Raw genomic sequence first — 7,500 nt, forward strand, 5'->3', positions numbered from 1 at the left:
AAAACAAAAATTTTTTTTATATATTATGTTTTTGTTATATTTTATAAGTAAACAATTTTCTTAATTATTCATACTCAAATTTTTTTAATATTATTATATAATATTATTTTTATATTTATCTAAAGAGAAGAAAATAAAAAATAAATAATTATATATATTAATTTTTTTCGAGTATATTGAAAATTTTATTACAAATAAAATATTCCATAACAAAATATTAATATATAATATTTTTGTTTATTCTTCTTTATTTAATATTTTAAAAATATATTATTAATATCATTTATTATTAATATTATTATTAACATAAAGTTTTATAATATTATATATAAATGATAAAAAATAATATTGATATATTAATTTAAAAATGTCGACAAATAATAAAAAATATATAAATTTTAAATGCTATTAAAAACATTTTATATTTATTTTTTTCTTATATTTGGCGTAAAACATTCATATATAAATAATTTTACATTTCTTTTATAAAAATTTTATTTATCAATTTAATTAAATATGAAAAAATAAATTTTCTTTTTTAATTATTGATAAATTTCTTTTTCATAAAAAAAATTTTATGTAAAATAATCTTTTATTATATTAATATAATGTATACGACCCTCAGCCAGATGTGGTCCGGGAACAGTATCCAAGGACCGCAATGTGCGTTCGAAATGTCAATGTTCATGTGTCCTGCAGTTCACAAGTTGACGCGCAATTAGCTGCGTTCTTCATCGACCCACGAGCCAAGTGATCCACCGTCCAGGGTAATCTTTTTAAATTTTAAATGTAAGTATTATTATTAATAATAATCTTTATTTTTAATATAAAAAATAAAATTATTAATTTATATATCTTTATAAATTCTTTTAAAATAAAAAAATTTTTCTAGAATATAAATTATATATTTTATTTTAAATATATATATATATAAATTAAAGATATTATGGTATTAATAAATATATACATAACATTTTTGATATTTTTGTTAGTGCTAGCTAGATATAATAATTAATATTTGGTATATTTTAATGTATTTATTTTTTTTTTATAAATTATTTTCTACATAAAAATATATATAATATTAATATGGTACAAAACAAATGGGTTTGTTTTTTAACATAATAACTTTTAATAAAAAAAAAGAAATATCAAGACAAAACATAAAGAAATTTAAATTTGAAATAAATTTTATTCTTTAAAAAAATTTTATCTTGTGTTTTCTTTATTTTTATTATATAACATAGAAAAATAAAAATATAGATTATATCAATTATAATCTTATTTTATTTTTCTTAATAGAGATTATATACATATAAACAAATAATTTCAATATATTCTATTTTTAATTTCACTTTTTTATAAGAGAAATTATTTATAGATTTTATTAATAATTATTGTTTAATAATAATAATAATATTGAATATAAAAATATTTTATATGTAACAAATATATTATTAATATTTATATAATATTCTCTATATTATATGTATAGATATATTATGTGTATAAAAAAAGTTTGGCGTATTACTTTAATATGATATCATAACCAAAATAAATCTCTTTTAACACATAATTACTATTATATATTTTGAGAAAATTACATATTAATATGTTATTTTGTTAAAAAAAATATTTCTTATCAATAATATTTTTATTTTTTGGAATATTTAAAAACAATACAAAAAATATAAATAAATATATTTTATATATATCGTTAATGATCCTTCCGCAGGTTCACCTACGGAAACCTTGTTACGACTTTTACTTCCTCTAAATGATCAAGTTTGGTCATCTTCCCAGCAACATCGGCAATATCAGAAATATTGCCGCGTACCAGTCCGAAGACCTCACTAAATCATTCAATCGGTAGTAGCGACGGGCGGTGTGTACAAAGGGCAGGGACGTAATCAACGCGAGCTTATGACTCGCGCTTACTGGGAATTCCTCGTTCATGGGGAACAATTGCAAGCCCCAATCCCTAGCACGAAGGAGGTTCAGCGGGTTACCCGGACCTTTCGGCCTGGGAGGACACGCTGATTCCTTCAGTGTAGCGCGCGTGCGGCCCAGAACATCTAAGGGCATCACAGACCTGTTATTGCTCAATCTCGTGCGGCTAGAATGCCGCCTGTCCCTCTAAGAAGAATTATTTGTACGCCGGCAGTAAAAACCACATCAAAAAACTGCGTACCCATACACCATAACATATGCAACATAAAGCACAATATATACAAAATATAATCTTGATCGTTAAATCTCAAAAATACATGCATATATAAATACAATACATAACACACATGAAAATGAATGAAATGGGAAACAAACAGCCGATGGGCCTTGAGATGCCGGTAAAGTACGTCTATTTAGCAGGCTAGAGTCTCGTTCGTTATCGGAATTAACCAGACAAATCGCTCCACCAACTAAGAACGGCCATGCACCACCACCCACCGAATCAAGAAAGAGCTCTCAATCTGTCAATCCTTCCGGTGTCCGGGCCTGGTGAGGTTTCCCGTGTTGAGTCAAATTAAGCCGCAGGCTCCACTCCTGGTGGTGCCCTTCCGTCAATTCCTTTAAGTTTCAGCTTTGCAACCATACTTCCCCCGGAACCCAAAAGCTTTGGTTTCCCGGAAGCTGCCCGCCGAGTCATCGGAGGAACTTCGGCGGATCGCTAGCTGGCATCGTTTATGGTTAGAACTAGGGCGGTATCTGATCGCCTTCGAACCTCTAACTTTCGTTCTTGATCAATCAAAACATTTTTGGCAAATGCTTTCGCTTCTGTCCGTCTTGCGACGATCCAAGAATTTCACCTCTAACGTCGCAATACGAATGCCCCCATCTGTCCGTATTAATCATTACCTCGGAGTTCCGAAAACCAACAAAATAGAACCGAGGTCCTATTCCATTATTCCATGCACACAATATTCAGGCAAAATTTGAGCCTGCCTTAAGCACTCTAATTTGTTCAAAGTAAACGTACCGGCCCACCTCGACACTCAATTAAGAGCACCGCGACGGGATTGCAATTGGGGGCTGCCACCGCTCTTAACGGTTAAACACTTACGACAAATTACATAATAAAAATATATATAATGCATTAAATAAATAATAACACTAAAATATACTTTATACATAATCTGTACCACCCACCGGTAGGACGTCCCACATAACATGCTAGTTAAACAATGCGAGCATTGAACCAACAGTGTAGGACACAGATTCGACTACGAGCTTTTTAACCGCAACAACTTTAATATACGCTATTGGAGCTGGAATTACCGCGGCTGCTGGCACCAGACTTGCCCTCCAATGGATCCTCGTTAAAGGATTTAAAGTGTACTCATTCCGATTACGGGGCCTCGGATGAGTCCCGTATCGTTATTTTTCGTCACTACCTCCCCGTGCCGGGAGTGGGTAATTTGCGCGCCTGCTGCCTTCCTTGGATGTGGTAGCCGTTTCTCAGGCTCCCTCTCCGGAATCGAACCCTGATTCCCCGTTACCCGTTACAACCATGGTAGGCGCAGAACCTACCATCGACAGTTGATAAGGCAGACATTTGAAAGATGCGTCGCCGGTACGAGACCGTGCGATCAGCTTAAAGTTATTCAGAGTCACCAAATTAAACGATGCAAATTAAAATTTACACCGATTGGTTTTGATCTAATAAAAGCATTCCTTCCATCTCTGGTCGGAACTCTGTTTGCATGTATTAGCTCTAGAATTACCACAGTTATCCAAGTAAATGTGGGTACGATCTAAGGAACCATAACTGATATAATGAGCCTTTCGCGGTTTCACCTTAATTTGGCTTGTACTGAGACATGCATGGCTTAATCTTTGAGACAAGCATATGACTACTGGCAGGATCAACCAGGGAACTATTTGTATTTATAATATTAAATATATAATAATATACATGATATTTTTGTTTTCTTATTATAAGAAAAAAAATTTTCATACAATAATTATTAATATATAATAATATTATTACAATTTCATTTTAAATATCAGATGGTCTCACCCATTACTGATATAAATTTTTTTTTTTTTATATCTCTATTGTTTTAAAATTAATAGAAAAAACATATGAGATATATATATTATTATTAATTTTTTTTTTTTTCAAATATATATTTTATTATGTCATTTATATAATTTTTTTGCTTTTACAAAAAGAAATATATAACATGTTATTCATAATAAATATTATTGAATAAAAAAAAAAAAAAATAATTATGATTTTTGTCAGACCATCACCAAATGGGTCTTAAAATATTTCAAACATTTTCTCATACTCGTCGCTAGATTGAAAGCGTCATTTATTTTTTAATTTTATTTAAAAAGTTAATTTTAAATAAAAAACGTTATAATAACACTTAATATTCTCGCTTGGTATGAGGTGAGTCAATGTAATATTATTTATAAAAATAATTTTTATATAAATATTGTGTGCTCATATGGGAGTGTAAAGTTTAAAACTTATAACCCATGAACTTGCTTTGACAAAAAAATTTATATGTTATTCTATTTATAATCAATAATTTAATAAAAAAAAATTTTTTTTTAAATATTGATATAAAAAGATATACATATAGAGGTTTTTTTACAAAATTCTCATTAATTTTTTTACAAAAATAATAATACAATATTTAATATCAAAATAATCCAAACTGATTACCATCCAGACTATTATCAATATATATAAGATTGTATTATTATTCATTTCAATACATATTTATTAAAACTGAGATAAAATTTCATATATTAATAAATATGCATGTGTAAAAAAAAAAATTTTTATATAATAATTGAAAATGTTTTTGCTATTATTTTGTATACATACATTAAATAATTGATAACAATTTAATACAATGTACACCTAAAAAATAATAACAGCATATACATATTCGAAACATTACTAGCAAAAAAACCAAAATACAATATTAAATATCAAAATAAACCAAACTGATTACCATCCAGAATATTTTGAGTATATATATATATAATTTTGTATATTTTGCGTTCATGTTAATAAAATATATAAATGATACATATTTGAAAAGTGTTATTCTTCTTTCTGTTTTTTCGTAATATCATGGTGTCCATAGACATGCAAAAGCGTCATACCAAGCCATATACATACCTACACCACCTTTGTTGAATGATACACGAACAGTATGAAAATTAAACAACATATTCAATATCATTTTATATTATACTAAAATAAATGTTATTCTATTAAGAAAGTGTATATTTTTAAATTTGGCATTCATTACATAGTCAAAATACAATAATAATATAGATGATACATATACGATAATTGTTATTTTTCTTTCTGTTTTTTCGTGATATCATGGTGTCCATAGAATTGCAACGACGTCATACCAAGCCATATACAACTCTACACCACCTTTGTTGAATGATACACTTAGAGTATGAAAAATAAACAAATTATACTATATCATACTATATCATATATGTAAGACTGTTGAACATAATACCACAAAATACACTATTTCATGTAGATATACATTCATTCTTGTCAACATAAAAGTACGTTATAAATGATACATATACAATAAGTTTTATTCCTCTTTCTGTTATTCCGTAATATCATAGTGTCCATAGAATTGCAACGACGTCATACCAAGCCATATACAACTCTACACCACCTTTGTTGAATGATACACGGACAGTATGAAAAATAAACAACCTATTCTATACCATTTAATATCATACTAAAACATGAAACAAATGTTATTCTATTAAAAAGTGTATTATTTTATTATATTTAGTATTCATTACACAGTCAACATACATAAATGATACATATACGATAAGTGTTATTCCTCTATCTGTGCATCCGTAATATCATAGTGTCCATAGAATTGCAACAACGTCATACCAAGCCATATACAACTCTACACCACCTTTGTTGAATGATACACGGACAGTATGAAAAATAAACAACTTATACTATACCATACTATATCATATGTGTGAGACTGCTGAACGTAATACCACTAATACACTGTTATACATAGATATACATTCATCTCATTAACTTACACGCACTATCCATCATATATATTAAAGACATTACACCCGGTGCTTCAAACTCAAAATATGATAATGTTTAAAATGGCTTTAAACATCATAAACTTTACAGAATAATCAAAATTTAAAGAAAAAAATTTTAAAAAAAAAATTTTTTTTCAGCTAAAAATTTTTATTTTGGGACCAAAAAAATTTTTTTTTGCTTTTATCATATTTTATTAAATGAAATTTATGCATTATAATAAATTATTCAATAAACATTAATAATTATAATAAATTATTAAAAAATTTTTGGAATTAATGCAAATTTTTAGAAAAAAATGTATATTTTTTTTTTATATACAAATCGTACATGTTATATTGCGACAGGGTACCGGTATAATACATGTGATACATATGTAGATTTTCGAAAAAATTTTTATCCTTTTAAATGGTCCTAAATACTATATAAAGGTAAAATATATAGAATTTTTCGGGATTCATTAAAAAATTTTAGGGAAAAAATTTCATTTTATTTTATATACAAATCGTACATGTTATATTGCGACAGGGTACCGGTATAATACATGTGATACATATGTAGATTTTCGAAAAAATTTTATCCTTTTAAATAGTCCTAAATACTATATAAAGGTGAAATATATAGAATTTTTCGGGATTCATTAAAAAATTTTAGGGAAAAAATTTCATTTTATTTTATATACAAATCGTACATGTTATATTGCGACAGGGTACCGGTATAATACATGTGATACATATGTAGATTTTCGAAAAAAATTTTATCCTTTTAAATAGTCCTAAATACTATATAAAGGTAAAATATATAGAATTTTTCGGGATTCATTAAAAAATTTTAGGGAAAAAATTTCATTTTATTTTATATACAAATCGTACATGTTATATTGCGACAGGGTACCGGTATAATACATGTGATACATATGTAGATTTTCGAAAAAAATTTTATCCTTTTAAATAGTCCTAAATACTATATAAAGGTAAAATATATAGAATTTTTCGGGATTCATTAAAAAATTTTAGGGAAAAAATTTCATTTTATTTTATATACAAATCGTACATGTTATATTGCGACAGGGTACCGGTATAATACATGTGATACATATGTAGATTTTCTAAAAAATTTTTATCCATTTAAATGCTTCTAAATACTGTATAATGCAAATATATATAATAATTTACAGAATTAATACAAAATTTTTATTGTACAAATTCACATTAATAGTTAATTGGTTAAAAAAAAATTTCAATACACAATGGGAATCAGGCTATTTTATTGGAACTTATTTATAATTAATTCATAATATATTTTTCTATATAAATTGATTAATTGATTTTACATTCACCGTGTAAACGTATACACCATTCAAGTAACATAAAAAAAAAAAAAAAAAAAAAAAATTATTATTATATTCTAGTAATACATAATAG

General features: G+C 26.8%; 2 non-coding genes across 2 annotated transcripts; both read right to left on the reverse strand.

The window, feature by feature from the left end:
• Positions 1-615: 615 nt before the first annotated feature.
• LOC123304578 lies at positions 616-770 on the reverse strand. The gene has a single exon (XR_006536587.1). It is a non-coding gene; the product is annotated as a 5.8S ribosomal RNA (ribosomal RNA).
• A 948-nt stretch (positions 771-1,718) lies between these two features.
• On the reverse strand, positions 1,719-3,874 carry LOC123304580. The gene has a single exon (XR_006536589.1). It is a non-coding gene; the product is annotated as a small subunit ribosomal RNA (ribosomal RNA).
• Between the last annotated feature and the right edge of the window lie 3,626 nt (positions 3,875-7,500).

The sequence above is a fragment of the Chrysoperla carnea genome (genome assembly GCF_905475395.1).
Source record: "Chrysoperla carnea chromosome X unlocalized genomic scaffold, inChrCarn1.1 SUPER_X_unloc_69, whole genome shotgun sequence".
Lineage (NCBI taxonomy): Eukaryota > Metazoa > Arthropoda > Insecta > Neuroptera > Chrysopidae > Chrysoperla > Chrysoperla carnea.